Source organism: Callorhinus ursinus, unplaced genomic scaffold (assembly GCF_003265705.2).
Source record: "Callorhinus ursinus isolate GAN/ISIS: 27379988/994484 unplaced genomic scaffold, GSC_fseal_2.0 scaffold4, whole genome shotgun sequence".
Classification (NCBI taxonomy): domain Eukaryota; kingdom Metazoa; phylum Chordata; class Mammalia; order Carnivora; family Otariidae; genus Callorhinus; species Callorhinus ursinus.
In genome coordinates this window covers 20,914,747-20,930,963 of record NW_027397066.1, presented here as the reverse complement: position 1 = coordinate 20,930,963, position 16,217 = coordinate 20,914,747, and the positions used below count along the sequence as shown (strand labels likewise).

The 16,217-nt window shown below is 41.9% G+C and overlaps 1 protein-coding gene across 1 annotated transcript in view; it reads right to left on the bottom strand.

Annotated features, from left to right (window-relative positions):
* RBPJ (recombination signal binding protein for immunoglobulin kappa J region) overlaps positions 1 to 15,665 on the bottom strand; it is a 226,064-nt gene extending 210,399 nt beyond the window's left edge. The window contains exon 1 of the mRNA XM_073891499.1: positions 15,547 to 15,665. The gene's annotated coding sequence lies outside the window, so the exon portion shown is untranslated. The remainder of the gene's footprint in view (positions 1 to 15,546) is intronic.
* Between the last annotated feature and the right edge of the window lie 552 nt (positions 15,666 to 16,217).

The window sequence follows — 16,217 nt, the reverse complement described above, 5'->3', positions numbered from 1 at the left end:
CAAGCAAAAATTGATACTGAAACAAAGAAGGGGAAAGTTTCATAAAAAGAACCAACAAAGTCAATTTTATAAAAGTAAAAATGAGAATCTCCATGGATAATCTTCACTTATTCCAAAACGGAGACAAAAGGCACCTTCATTTTCAGTACAGAAACAAGAACCTATTTGTTGTTTCTTAGCTGCTCAAACGTATTTCCTGGCTTTATTTGGCAGCAAGCGTGGTGCTGCCATCAGCTTGTATATGATGGTTGGTGGATGCTCATGCCCTCCTCTGATTGATGCCCTTGCTTTGTGCTTTGGCAATTGAATTAGTTTCCTATTGCTTCTGTAATAATACCACAAACATAGCGGCTTAGAACAACACAGATTTATTATTTTACAGTTGGAGAGGTCGGAAGTCTGGCATGGTCCTTATGTGGCTAAAATCAACATGTTGGGAGGGTTGTGCTCTTTTCGGCATGCTCTAGCGGAGAGCCTGTTTTCTTGCCTTTTCCCACTTCCGGGGGCTGCTGGTGTTCTCTGCCTCGGGCCCCTTCCTTCATCTTCACAGTCAGCAGTCACTCACTCTGACCTCTGATTCCACAGTCAGGTCTCCCCTTACTCTCACTCTCCCGCCTCCCGTTCCCTGATACACCTTTTGAGGACACTGGGGTAATCCAGGACATTTTCTCCATCTCAAGATCCTTAATTCAATCACATCGGCAAGGGCCCTCCTGCCACGCACTCACAGGTCCCAGAGATTAGAATATGGATGTCCTTTGGGGGGGCATTATTCTGCCTACCACAGGGGTTGCTATTACGGACCAGTAGTGGTTAATTATGGAATGGAAGTAATAATAAATAAACTCATGTGCCAGGAAGGCCATGTGTGTGATGGTTAAACCTCAGCTCTGGGGCTAAGGCGCCCTTGGATGACATACTGCCTTCCCCAGCTGCCAGTCCTGTGGCCTCTGAGTATCCATTTCCTCCTCTGGTAATGGGGATGTTTATCAGACCAACCTCACAAAATTGCTGTATAAGGACAAATTAAGTGCTAGTATATGTCAATAACTTTGAACGGTGACTGGCCCCTAGTAAGTGCTCATTAAATATTGGCCATTATCTGATGGGTGTATCCTATAATCCTTTTGTTCTTGTGGTTGAATTTGACTACTAATGGCAACATCTGTGCATGTGTGTTTTGGGGGAATTTGTGTATTTAAGAAAAGTCTGATTCCTCATCCCTAGGACTTATCATTAATTGGAAAGGAAAGTGCCTGACATCAGTTGAGCTGTCCAGGCTAATTAATGATGCTAACTGAAAAGATATAACTGGAATATTTTCTGGGACCACCAAGATTTCCATGATACATAAAACCTGAAGATAGAGATTTTAGGTTACATTTTTCAGATATTGTATATGCTATTCCAATGAGGTTGTTAGAGCTGATTTTGATAAAAATCGTATCTTACCTACTTCTTATGAATAAATACTTAAGTATTTGATACATGTTGGTTCGGTTAGTTTTAGTAGTATATGGACACATATTACTTCCTTATTAAATAACTTCATCAAACATAAAAGTTTAGGCATGAGAACTAAGGAAATTAACAAAATTACTTCTGTTTTTTGGACATAATTCTTACTTAATTATTCCCAAAGCCACATATCAGAGTTAGAAGCACACATTCACATAACTTACAGAAAGAGTATCATGCTTTCTATCACATTTCTGGCTCCACAAATAACATATTTTTGGCAAAATAGTGTGCTATTTTATTGCAAATCAAGTAATGAGAAATAGCATTGTTATCCTGTTTTACACTCATTATAAAATTAATTATATCTGACCTACATCAATGTAAACGTGGCTGCTTTTTAGTAATCTATTTTCTATGATGCATTCTATAAGTTATTTCTCAGTGGTTTTTTTAATAATACTCTCCAAAATGATTATTAAGACACTCATTTAAGAAATAAAGTCACACTTTTAATGACAAGAAACGTACCTAACTTGGCTGATTTGTCTGATAATTGGGTGATATGATAGAATATTTTTCATCAGTTGAATGAGCCAAATCTGAATAAGATTTTGACAAAATTTTATTTAAAGCACCCCACAAAATAAAAGCATTAAAGTAGTTCTATTCCAAAAGATGTAAATAAGTATTTTGATTTTCTCAACTCTTACTGAAACTAATTTAACAAAGTGCCTCTAAATGAAAAGATAGCAAGTAAAATAATAGTAATTTACAAGTCTTGGCCTTTTTGGTTATACTTCACAGAATGAGACATTAATGACTGAATAACAAATCCTTTCCCAAATTAGATGGTTTTCAATTATTTACTTTCAGTAAAATTGGAGAAAGACCTAATCAAAGTTATAGATGCTTATGAGTTATATTGTTTGGAGCATACAGTTAGGAAGGAGTTCAAAGAACTGAATGTTGGGAACAGCAATGATTCTAATCTTTTAATTAGATTAATTTTAATCTCTCTAATAGTAAGTGATAGTCATTCTTGAATATATGAACTAATTGGGGGGAAATATCTCCACCCATCTCATTGAAATGCATTAAAATTACTTCTGAGATTATAATTACATATCAAAAGTTAAAATATATTGATGATGTTTTGATCAGTTGTATGCTGCTAGTAACTTATGATACTTAAATCTCAAAGAACCTCTCTCTTCTTTCTTCCTTCCTTCCTTCCTTCCTCTTTCTTTCTTTCTTTCTTTCTTTTCTGATGGAACCAGGATTTCTTAGACATTGATCTCCTTTAAAAGCAAACAAACCCAAAAGAGCAGAAAGAAATGATTCTATGCTTTGTACCCAAGTGGACCACCACCAGAGGCTCCTTTCCCCCCAGAAGGCCTAGGAGTTCCTGCTCCTATGTCTACACCCAACACTGGCCTGGATTACAGGAGCCTGGATTTGCCTGTGAAGATCCAAAGAATCCAGTTTTGAGATGCAACAGAATTGAATTTCAGTGTCCTGTTTATTGACACTGACTTCCACAGCCGTGAATCATCATAAAGATGTCTTATTCAGACAGGGAAATGGGGTAATTAGTATTATAGGTCACTAGTAAAAGGCCTCAGAAAGCAGCAAACCACCCCAAGAAATTATTTTTCCTGGCCTCCTCCATCCGACCTCATAACTCCAGTTTCAAGGGTTTGGAGCAGGCAAAATTCGTTTAGGTTTCCTTTGCAGCCATGAGGAAAACAGATTACCCTGACAGCGCAGTGGAGGGGAGGGACCGTTTCCCTGCCATCTCCCGTGACGAGTGCCAAATGACTTCCATTGCTCCTGCCATTTGACACAGGCAGAGGGTGTCAAGAAAGGTTGCAAGAACTTTTGAGAGTGAAAAATACCCAGGGAAGCTTGCCACTTTGCAAAAGGAAAACCGCTTTAAAAATACAACTCTCTTCTGGAAAAAAAAAAAAAAATACCCCCTCTCTCCCAAACACCATAATGATCTTTAAAAAAAGTCCTGCATTTATAGATAGATTGGCATCTCTTACTGTGCTTTCTCGCAAAGGAAAACTGCTTTGGGGGGGGGGGTGGTGCCTGGGTGGCTCAGTCGTTAAGCATCTGATTTTGGCTCAGGTCATGATCCCAGGGTCCTGGGATCGAGCCCCGCATCAGGCTCCCTGCTCGGTGGGAAGCCTGCTTCTCCCTCTCCCGCTCCCCCTGCTTGTGTTCCCTCTCTTGCTGTGTCTCTCTGTCACATAAATAAATAAAATCTTTAAAAAAAAAAGAAAATTACTTTGGGGCAACTCTGGGATATTTCAATCCGACTGTGTCCTTAGGAGAAGAGGAAGGTGGGACACCAGTGGAAAGGTCATGGGAGGGCACACTGAGAAGGAGACCCTCTTCCAGCCAAGGGGAGAGGCCTCAGGAGACACCAAGCTTGCCGACCTTGCTCTTGGGCTTCCAGCCTCCAAAACTGTGAGAAAATAAGTTTCTGTTGTGTACACCCCACAGTCTGTGGTATTTTGTTAATGGCGGTCCCAGCAAGTTAATAACACCATGGCACCCATCTCATTCTGGAACTAGAATTGTCAATGGCTCCCACTGACTATAAATATAGTGTAATTCTTTAGCATGCCTGGCATTTAGTACTTCCGACTCTCATGACTGTCTCTAGCCCACTTACCTCACTTCATCAAAACTTCTTGCTCTGCCCCCTGGGATCATCTCAACTCCTTTGCGATATTGTTTCCTTCCTATCTCTTCGGGTGGAACTCTTATTGGGTCTTCAAGGCTCAGGTCAAAGACCACCATCTCTTTGACCTTATTTGCTTTGCTTCTAGTACAATACTCCCCCTTATCCACGGGTGATACTTTCCAAGACCCCCAGTGGATGCCTGAAACCCTATAGATACCATGCTTCTCCTATACAAACAGACTGCAGTAAAGTTTAATTTAGGCACAGGGAGAGATGAAGAACAACGACTAATAATAATAAAATGGAGCAATTATAACAATATACTGTAATAAAAGTTATGTGAATGCGGTTTCTCACTTTCTCTCTCAAAACACCTGATAGTACCATACTCAACCTTCTTCTTGGGATGATGGGAGAGGATGAAATGCCTACATGATGAGCTGAAGTGAGGTGACCGGTGTAGGCACTTGGGACATAGCGTGAGGCTATTATTGACCTTCTGATGACTTAGAAGGAAGATCTTCTGTCTCCCAACCACAGTTGACTGCAGGTAACTGAAAACTCAGAAACTGAAACCTTGGAAAGTGGGGGACTAATCTCCTACTTAAGGTTAAGAGAACACATAGCCTCTGGATGCAGATGACCTGGGTTTTGAATTCTAGCTCTGCTACTTATGAGCTGTGTGACCTTGGGCAAGTTACTTAATGTCTCTGAGCTTCATCCTCTCCCCTGTGCGCGGGAGTAACAGTAGTTCCATTACACAAGAAGTTAAGAAGAATAAGTAAAATATGCCTGTAAAGCTCACTGTAAATGTCTCATGTGCACCATTTATTTTCTTATTACTCAAACCTTATTATTCTTAACATTTCCCAATAATTCTTATTCTCATTTAATTTTTCCTTATTTCTTAAAGCTTTCATAATATTTTACCTGTTTCATAATAAAACAGCACTTTGGTGTTTTTATAAAAATTTTAATTTTGTTGAAAATTCTGATTATGGAAGCCACTCACGCTCATTGTAAAAATGTCATTAAAGACAGAAAAACAAGAGGGAAAAAAATCATTTATAGTCCTGCTGTCTGGGATCTACTGTTAACACTTTGATGTATCATCTTCCATCTTTTTCCTATGTGTTAAATGCATGATTTGGAACAAGATCATATTCAACATATGTATGTAAAGTGCTTTTTTCATAAGGGTAGATATTTCTCCGTATTAACAAATGGAGTCTGCCTCAGAGGTCCACACTGGTGGCTTGTTCTGATCCAGCTCATGGGTATGTTTTGTTTAGTTTGCATAGTGTTAACAATTTTTTTCAGCTAGCTTAAAAAGAAATGGGGATATTTTACAGAAAAATCGCATTCTCCTGCTTTGGAAAATCTGAAGCTATAGCCACACTGGGCCCGCATTCCAGAAAGCCGGTTACTGGCTAGAAGTGAGTACTGCTTTTACCTTGCTCTCCTGGCGCGTGTCGATCCTTGGTCTCCACTGCCATTTGTGATGGGCATGCAGCATTTTCTGGCTATTTGTGAACAGATCTATTCTCCTCAGCGAGAGCCAGCAATTTGAGGGCAGGGTCTATTGTACTTTATCTTTTATCCTTGGGTCCTCGGCACCTCCCACTACAAAGCTCTTAATAACTGCGATACCTAAATACTTGAATGGAGACACTCATTTGTGACATTTCGCATATTCTTATTACTCTTGGAGTGCATGGAGGATTCTGAGCCCCGCCGGAGCCCTGGGCTGCTCCTGTCCCTCGAAAGTTCCCACAGCTGGACCCAAAGTGGGGCTCCCTCTACCCTGGTCACTTTGAGGAATCTGACGTCTTTCCTGCAGGAGTCTTAGAAGCTTTCAAGTAATCGGTTCGCTTCCCGCTAAAACGCAGCCAGATGCCAAGCAGTAGATGACAGCTCTTGAATAACACCATTAAGCCTTTCCAAAGATCTGACATTGGGAAAAAGCAAAGAAAGAGAAGTCCGTCCCCAGCTACCCGTGGTGGCACTTGCTTTTTTGTCTCTCTCCCCTGTCTTCTAAGCCCTGTGACGCGGGGTGCTCTCTATGCAGCTCCCGGTGGGTGTTGGTGCTCAAATTAGAAGCTGGATTTCAGGGACCGCTGGAATGTTCTCTTGTTGCTCCTCCCTGAAGACTGCACGTGAGGCCCCACCACAGGATGTGAGTGGGCCCCTTTAATCCGACGCCAGAGCTTGGGCTTCTAAAACCTGATCCTCCAAAGTTTGGACTTATATAACTTATTTGTTTATTTTTAAGCCAGCGCCGTCCAAGTTGAGAACACTTAAGACTCCCTTTTGGAAAAAATTTGGAACCCAACATTATCATTAACTGAATCAGCAAGCAATGGTTCTGTAAAAATAACAAGCGGCACAGTTCTGAGGACTTTTATTGTCACGTTCCCAGTGGCATTACATCGTGCGGTGGTTTCTCTGAGAACGGTTCCTGGGATTTTCTCTCTCTCTGTCTCTATCTCTCTGTTTCTGTCTCTGTCTCTCTCTTACAAACGAGGGCCCGAGTCTACAGGGGATTGGAACTTCCGGCTGTGAAGAAGCCCCCTTCATTTGACAAGGGACCAGGCAGTCCTTGCTCAATACTTGAGCACAGTGCTTCTCCAACTAGTTCAGTTGGTGGGGCCTCTGGAAGACACGGGGCCCTTTGTAGAGCATGGCAAAAACAGAAAACATGGAAGGACACATATCTTTGGGTCAAATATCGGATGCCACTTTATATTAGATTTTAGACATAAGGGAACAGGTGGCGAGGGTCCGATAAAAAAAATGTATGTGAGGAAGATGTTCACTGCTATGTTACTTCTATTAGGGAAAAACCTTGGAAACAATCTGTATCTTTAGCAGCATTAGAATAATTAGATAAATTACGCCATTTTCAATGTATCTGTTAATGGGTCATCAAAGTCATGAAGATTCTTTGGAAAGTTTTTAACGATGTGAGGGAAATGATAATTTGTTAGGTTAGAAACAGTGGAATACAAAGTCATAGATGAAGTATGAGGCCAATTATGTTTATTATATGGACAGAGGTCCTTGGGAAATTCACCGCAATTTTAGGAGAGGTTCTCTCTCAGCATGAGGAGATTATGGGTAGTTTTTGTTTCTTTATACTTTTTAGCACTTTCAAATTTTCCCCACAATAAGAATTTATTGCTTTCATCATCAGATATTGAAATGATTATAAGGTAGCCAACTTTCCCAGTGGTGACAGATTTGGGTGCACATTTTCTTTCAATGACATTTTCCTTGGCTCTTACTAGCTACCCTCTATCCTCGTGTGGCTTCTCCAGTGAGGGTCTGGAGGAAAAGGCTGGGACTTAAGCTGAGGAGGGTAAGATGTCCCCCTACGTACGGAGCCACAGTAGTTTCCCTTGGGACCTGGAGGTCTGTGGGCATCTTTGAGCTGTGTGTGCTCCAAAAAGAGTCCTGTGTCCAGATTCATAGAGCTTCATAGATTTAAGAAGGAAACCAGGCAGAAGGTTTCTACTGATTGATCTTATGTGCAGGTGAGAAAGAGTTCTAGCAGAAGATCCTTTGCCTGTCTTTACCCCCACAGCCTCTGCTATCCTAAAACAACACCAACTGAAGTGCACACTGATATTTTCAAGTTCTGCTGAGGCAGCCCGGTTCAAGCAAGGTGACTAAACTACACACACTGAGCTTTGAAGGTTATCCAGCTGAAAGAGGGCTGGTTTATTCCTTGGGCCAGCCAATTCCTTCAGCCCTGTGGGTTTCCTCCATGTGTTAAATGGATGTAACATGACTAGAATCTTCTTTTGGAGCTGTGTCCAATGACCTCATCTACCACTGCTTATACACATGGGGTGAAGTGCTCCCTGTAGGAGCTGAAGGGTCCTGTTGAAGGGGGACTAGAGCTGGGAGGGGGGTCAAGTGTTTCTTAGGAATGTGTATAGGGAAGGAGCAGAGTCTTTTAGCTACCAAACGTGGCAATAATTCAATTCAATTACAGCCACCCCACTGTTTATTGAACGATTTTCTACATTTTGGACAAGGCACCCAAGAATCTCCCCCATACTCCTTCGAGAATATCTCACTTTCTTCCATCAGCATCCTATCTAGTCCTTTTGTTGAAGGCTCGGATCCCTGTTTGGTATTGTAGAAATATCACTGGTCCTGAAATCAGTGGGTCTGGGTCGAAAATGACATCTCTACTCTGTCGCCCGCAAGCACTGTGGTTTCTGGCTGGTCGCTCAATGCCTCCAAACCTCATTTGCCCATCTTTAAAACAGGAATAATAATGCCAGCCTCGTGAGGTTGTTCTTGAGTAGGGTTGCCGGATTTAGCAAAGGAAAATATAGACATCCAGTTACGTAGGAATGTCAGATAACAAATAACATCTCATCTAAGTATTTACTATGAGTACTTCAGACATACGCCTACTAAAAAATTAGTTGTTGTTTCTCTGACATTCCGATGGAACTGGGTGTCCTGTATTTACCTGAGAATCCTATTCTTGAGGCTGAAATAGAAGGACTTATCTGAAACCTGCTGCCCCCAATCAGTGAGTACTCTTTCCTCTGTACCTGCTCTCCCAGGGTGGGACCCACAAGGGGATTCATTGCTTCTCCCTTTCCTAGAAGGGGGAAAAAAGAGGGCTTGACCAGGTTGGTGGAGGGCAGGGGAGGATGCTCAGTTAGTGGAGGCCATCTCCACAGGAGGAGTGAGAGGAGAAGACACATAGGCTGTATGAGGAGACAGCTCTGCTTAACAGACATAGCCTGCATAGTGTCCCTTGGTCTTGTGTGCCTTTAACACGCTCCGTTCTGTTCAAGCCTCTCAGTGGAGATGACAGTCGGGCCAGGGGAAGCCTGGATGGGGATACTGACCCCAGGGAAACCCCGTCCAGGCGTGACCATTCCATAAGCTTCAAAGGCTAACTGTTGTGATAGACAGAGGGACTTTCCTGGGGGTAATTTTTACAAAGAAGGGGTGGAGGTAACTGGGTGCCCCAGAGACCTTACTGCAACTTGGGGGAAACCCAGCGAATGAGTCGACACCGGCCTGTTCTCATCTCTTATGTCTCCTTCCCACTGCCTCCCCCAAACTTGAATCCTGTCGAGCTCGAGCTCCCCCGGCTTGTGGGGTGGACGCGGCAGGTGGCAGGTCCACTCTCTGGCCTTTGTGTGCATCACAAGCTGCTCGAGTACCCCCAGAACCTCAGGGTAGAATTTTCCTTTTCTGATCATCTGAATTCCAGGCGAAAAGCTCAGCTGTCATAGGCTTCAGGGAATTTTTCCACCAGGATGGAAATCGGGGCCAAGAAAGCACGGGCATGCAGAAGGCATTCTTTTCTGCTATTCAGACGCACTCTCCCTTTAGTTAGGGCATTAGAAAATGGTGCCTTTCCCCAGAGTCCTTGATGAAAGTTTTGAATTTCATTACAGGGAGAAAACACAGAAAGGGAAACCATCACTTGTTGCAGTTCCTAATCTGTGATGCTTTTCCCCCCATATCCCTTTAAAATAAAAATCTAGAGAAGATTTTAATATGTTCTTTCATATATGTATTTGATATTAAGAAAACTAAAATGAATTCAAGCCCATGCCCAGTGCAAAAAAAGGGGGGAAGAAAAAAAGAAAATAAGAAGAAAAATTTAAAGGGCAACGTCTGTCTGCTGTCCTAGCCTCAATTTAAGTCTCCTGCTCAGCTTGGTACTTTTATTCTGAAAGACAAGATGTAACATCTGACTATCATTTCCTAAATAGCTTTCTTTTAGTTTTACTAAAAATTTCTAATTCTTTTTTATTCCTCCTAGGAAATGATATCTTTAAAATTGGGGTTTGATGGGTTACATGTATTTCCCCCCCAACATGTGAAGATAAATACATGCTATTAAAATGTGAACATGCGAGGGGCACCTGGGTGGCACAGCCAGTCAAGTGTCGGATTCTTGGTTTCATCCCAGGTCGTGATCTCAGGGTTGTGAGATCGAGTCCCACATTGGGCTCTGCACTCAGCACGGAGTCTGCTTGGAGATTCTCTCTCTCTCTGCCCCTCCCCACCTCTCCCAAATAAATAAATCTTTAAAAAACAATGTAAACATGCTTGTCTGTGTATCCCTTAAAACGATCTTCCAGAAACACATCTCCACTTGGTGAAATTATTTGAAGCCAGTTAATGTTTGTCACCCAGTTAGTTGTAGCCGGATTTGGGTGAGATGTTTACTCCATCTTGGGTACTGGGCTTTGCATGCATTAACTCATTTATCTTCTCTATGAAGAAGGTATTTTCATGGGCCCCATTTTACAGATAAATAAAACTGAGACCGAAAGAGGCAAATGTCATATGACTAGCAAGTGAAAGTCAGATCCAAACCAGAGCAGTCTGAGTTCAGGGTCCATGCATTCACCTCTCTCTCTTACCTCTTCGAAAAAAACACAGATATTGATACTACTGCTTGCCAGGAAACAAGCAGGCAACAGTCCTGTTGAAGAATGAGTTCATTCAGTACTAAATGGTAAGTACATCCTTACAGTAACTTCTAATGATGGCATGCAGCTCCCAACTTGCAGAGAGGTTGGATTCCAAAAGTCGATTTAAAAGCAATTTCCCCGTCCCCCTCCTCTGTGCTCCAAGGCACTTTGTATACACCTCTCCTGTTACACTCAGCGTGTTGCACTCAGCGCGTTGTCTCTTAGCTGCTTACACATCTCTCCCCCTCGGGGCTTCTGCTCAAGGGCACACACCTTGCCTTATATCTCCTTTGGTATTCCCAGCACCCAGCAAGGTGCCCAACCCAGGGAGACGTTGTATTACATTACAAGTCATTTGTTGGAAACTCAGCACACATTTCCCAAAAGAAATGCATGACAAATGGGAGTGGAAGCATTATGTTTCCAACCAGCCCACAAAAGTTTATTTAAACTTTCTTGTAGTCTACCAAGAATACTAATAAGTAATTTGGAACCGTGGGTGGGACAAGAGATGGTAGGTGGGGAAAAAGATAGAAATCTTCTTCCCCCTTTTCCTGAGTCAGATCGAGATGAAATTTCACTTGGGTCAGAATTCATCTTTGACTCCCCCTAAACCGCTCTTTTTTTCTACCTCTTCTGTCCACGGGTGTCACTGCCTCCAGGCTTCCTACTCAATACCCAGCTGTGGTCTCTCGAACAGCTCTTCTGGTCTTTCCCCAAATAACCTACTTGCCCCCCTCCCTAGTCAAAATTCCTGTTTCCTGAGTGCAGCTGAGCTGAGTTGATTTTCCGCAGAAAACAATGTGCTTGAGTAAATTCTTGCTAATGTGTGAATGATTGCCCAGTGCTAGGCATCTGACTGTTTACACACAGTAGTTAAGATTATAGGATTTGGAGACAGACCTAGATTTGAATCTCGCTTCTACCTCTACGCTCTATGACTTAGCTAGGGTAATTTAACTTCTCTAAGCCTCAGTTCTCCCATCTGTAAAGTGGAGATAACCGTGGTTATACAGGAAGCCAACACTTTTATGACATTTCTCAGTGTTAAAGCACATATTGGGCACAGTTGTAAGAACTTCTTCACTGACTCACTTTGTCTTCACAGCCACCCCATGAGGTAGGCACTCTTATTATTAACCATTACAGAGGGGAGTGGCTTTTTGAAAGAGATTTTCTAATGGTAAATTATTTATTCCTGCCTTCTTCCAAAAAGGCTTGGAGGCAAAATCATACATTGATAGAGTCTTCTGGATGGAAGAGGACAGTCATTCCTGGGAGGAGATTTTTCAGGGCAAAGAGAGTGGGGGCTGATGCCAGCTCACCCATGGCTGAAAATTTATCTGGAGAGTCCATTCCCTTATGCGATTCCTGTTTCCACAGCTTCTTGCCCTCTTCTGCCTATGAATGTACCGAAATTGGCAAGTGGTCAAATTTTTTTTTTTTTTTCTATCCCCTTTCTTTCTTTTTTAATTTTTTCACATAGCCCACGGCAGCTGCAAGGTGGTGGGGGCCAGGCGGATGGCAGCAGCTGTTTGTATGTATGGGACCTCTGTAGTCTTTCTTTGTGAGTCAGGGGCCGTCTGTATATATCACAAGCCACCACCTGGCAAGACATTTCGTTCCATCTAGGTTGTTTAAATGTTTCCTGGATGATATCATAAATGCAAAAGGAGGAGAGGAACTTCAGGATGTTAAGTTCCAGCCCCTCACTGCCCTCTGGCCCTACACGGAAACATTCGAGGGAGATTTTGTCCTGTAGCATAGCCCGCAGCCTAGCATTTGCTCTCCAGTCCTTCCCATTTACCAGATGCAGAGATTTTAAAGCCATGGGGGAATGCAGTTGCACCAAAGTAACGGGGTAGTCACGGGAAAACAGTGAGCAGAAGCCTAAGGTAGAGGCAGGGGGCAACCTGGACCCTGGAGATCCTCCCTGTGGGTGTCCTTGTGATTAAATAACTTCACTTCTCCGGGTTAAACCAGATGGGTGGTTGGCACTATCTCTGGTCCCTCCTGGGCTGAGGACTCTCTGATTCTCTGATAAACTCGGGACAGAAGGCTGTTCATCCTTTCTGATGTCAACCTAGAGATGGACGGTCCATCATGACCCTTGTAAGCCTGTTCAAATGTTTCCTTATCCATAAAATTGAACAATTTCCCCTATGCTAACTAAACATTTCTTATAATTTGAGGGGTTTTTGTTGTTGTTGCTACTAGGACTTCTGAAAACATGGATAGACTTCTGCCCTATGTTCTTATTACAGGGATACAATTGCTACATATATAGTGACACATCTGTTTTAACCTAGATGATTAGTTTTTAAAGACTTTAGTAGCAATGATATTCTTTTTATATGACATTTATATTTAAGAGCAACTTCACCTACACCATTTCATTTGAACCTTGAACTAGAAATAGGAGGGGAAATTATACTCATTTTTATATGAGAAAAAGAGATTCAGGATGAATAAACCTAAATACCTTTAATAATATCTCATCTTATGGTTACTAAGTGGAAGAGTCAGGACCCAAAACTTGGATTCTGTTGACTCCAAGTCTAGTGCTCAGGCCAAGAGAATGCATATAAATTAGACCCAGCATCACCACCCAACATACCAACTCTCCCTGCTTGAGTTTCTGCAATGTCCTGTGCACTTTACTAGGTGCTTTGCGTATACATCTCGAATCTTTGCAGCAACCATGCAAGGGAAGTGTTATCATACTCAGTTTAGAGATGGAAAACAAAAACAAAAACAAAGTTCAGACAGTTTAAGTATTAAGTAGTTGCCTAATGGCTAATGTGTGTTGAAAGCAAAATTCAAACCCAAGCTCATTCTTTTGACAGTGCTGCCTTCCACTTAAATATGCATCACCTGAAATAAGACCCAATATAGTTTAATCTTTTGGACTTTTTTTTAGGTCACATGAGTTATTGTTCCATGAAAGTACAGTTAACAGAAAGTCCTACTGGGTTGAATTCCATTCAGCCGACTTGAACCTCACTTAGTTGCCCTTAATTTTCCTGCCGTGCATCACTCTGCTTGTTGGACTGTCTTTTCTAGATTTTATTTTCCATTTTTTAAAAAAATATTTTTTGTTGCCTTTTTTTCTAGGCCCTTTCTTAAAATGTCTCTTCTTCTATTTTAAGAGATTGGTGTTTAATATGAGCACAATCTTTTTAGAACACTCATGATGGCCTGCCTGTAGAAGCCCAGGATTTTAGCTTACCTCCTTTTTCCCAAATTCCAGATTCTGCATCCCAGGGCCATTTTACATTTCTTTGTAATCCACTTTCCTGCCAATTTTACCTAGCTAACCCTTGCTTATTTTTGTATCCTTGTAATTCATTGTCTATTCTTCAGCATTCTATCTTCATCTATAAAATCAGAATAATGTCCTGACCTGTCCCGTCCACATCTCATTGCTCTAGTGATGCTCAATCAAACCATGTATAGGGAAAGCACTTGGAAAAGTATAAAGAATGATGAACACAGACGATTGTAGTATATTTTGCTTTAGAAAAACCTATGTCACATAAATGGAGCTAAATAATCAAGATTGGGCAGTGAGGTGGAGATTTAGATGTTCTGGATTTATGTATTAGTTATGATATATATACTAATTTTATAAAATAACTTGTCACTAAGTCATTTTAAAAGAGAGAGTTTATGTGCATATTTTAAAGTAATGTGGTCTTCATATCGTAGACGAACATGGGTAAGGGTTGTTTAAATATAGCGTTGGTGCCCCCCAGTGCTTCTGTGCCCCCCCCCACGCCCCCCAGGTTTCTTTGCCTACACATTCCTGGCTGTCATCCTACAAAACCCACACCTTCAGGTATTGTTATGGACTTGCTGTTAACCTTCTCTTGCAGACGTTCCCACATTTTCCAGTGTAAGAACACATTTTAAAAGTGTTAACTCTTTCTCTGCAGGTCCCTGGTGAGAATGAACTTCTGGTGTCCACTGACACTAATAGTGAGAAAAGGACATTTCAAATTCAGTAAAACTTGTAAGTGGATTTGTTTTTAATCGATCACAACTGCATCCAAATGCTTTTGGAAAATACACAGACACATCTGAGACATTATTCCATGTTTATAAACACTCAGTACCTATCTGTCAAATGAATGCATGAATAAGAAGAGAATAAAAATGTGCAGACACTGTGACATATGTGGATTTACAATCCTCCGTCATAACTTCATTCCCCAACTCCTGCCCCAGGGGCCAGAGCTCAGAGTTTGGAACCCACTAATATGGTTTCCCTAATACCTAGCATACAGTAGGCACTCAAGAATTGTGCACTGATTGTCCATAGGAATGAATGGATGAACACTACTTGTCTCCCAATTAGATTACAAGTTTGAGAATAGCAGCTATGTCATAGACAGTTCCCAGCAGAGCCCAACATTGTGCCGAAAGTAGCCTGCTTTCAATAAACAACTAACTTGATTAGCATCCCCTACTGACATTTATGGAAGGGGTTATTAGAAAAGAAGGAGCTAAAATTTAAAATATCTAGAGGGAACATACATGTTTTTGATTTCAGAAAACTTCTTGTGTTCCTCTGTGAGGGTAAGTAGGGGAAAGCATGGATTCATGAAAACAAGGCGATGGGAAAGAGTCCAAGGAAGGATCAGTGCTGTTGGCCCTCAGGGAGGGAGAGTGTCTTGTTAGTGGGTTAGAAACCTCACCCTTTGAAGCCTGCCTCAGTGTTCTGCTGAGTAATCTAAGGCCTCACCAGAGAGCGGGGAATGTGACCAGAGCACAGTTGGGTGGAGTAAGACGGCAGAGGGGATGGTTAGCTCACTACACCTTGAAGTGGAAGTGGCAAAGAGCAGTTGACCTACTCATAAATCATCAAGTAGAGCATCTTCAATATTTTTATGGGCAACATGACAGAGAAATTCTGTTGGAGGAATCACTCACCTCAGCAATGCTGGGTAGAGCAGTCCGATCATCCTGAAGAGAAACTCTTAACACGGGTTCTTCTCAGAGGCTCCAATGCCATGAAACACTGTGGAAAGAGATGGCCACTTGCACCCTGAGTCTGATGGCCACTTCACCTTGCAACAAAGGAAGTGAAAGTGTCAAAATGAAGAGGAAGAAAGCCAACAACATTCTCTATAGGGGGAAAAGTGCAGACACAGGCCTTTTTTTTTTTTTTTTTTAGGGATGGAGAGTTCAAAAGTGCTTTGATTATAGACGCTATCTATAAAGACAAACAAGAAATAATCTTTCTTATTTCTTGTTTTTCCTCAGCTGCTCCTGAGATCGGAGGCCTGATTTTTATAGAGAGCAGCCTGGAAAACATATTACCAAAGGAAGAAAAGGAGAGGAATGATGCTCCAGCTGCTTTAGGTTAATTTGATTTTTTTTCATGTTTCATGGCTGCCTCGATGTTCCTGACCTCAGTTATTTCTGTTGAATGGAAATCGTTGGGTGAACTGGATTTCCCCAAGTCGAGACAGGGCTTTAATCGTAGTTTGGTCCAGATTCCCAATTTTGTAGCTGTGACAGCGAGGTACGGTGATGTGATGCACCATATCACAGGTCCCTTTGACTCATGATGTCACACTCTCCAGGGTTCAACACTCTCC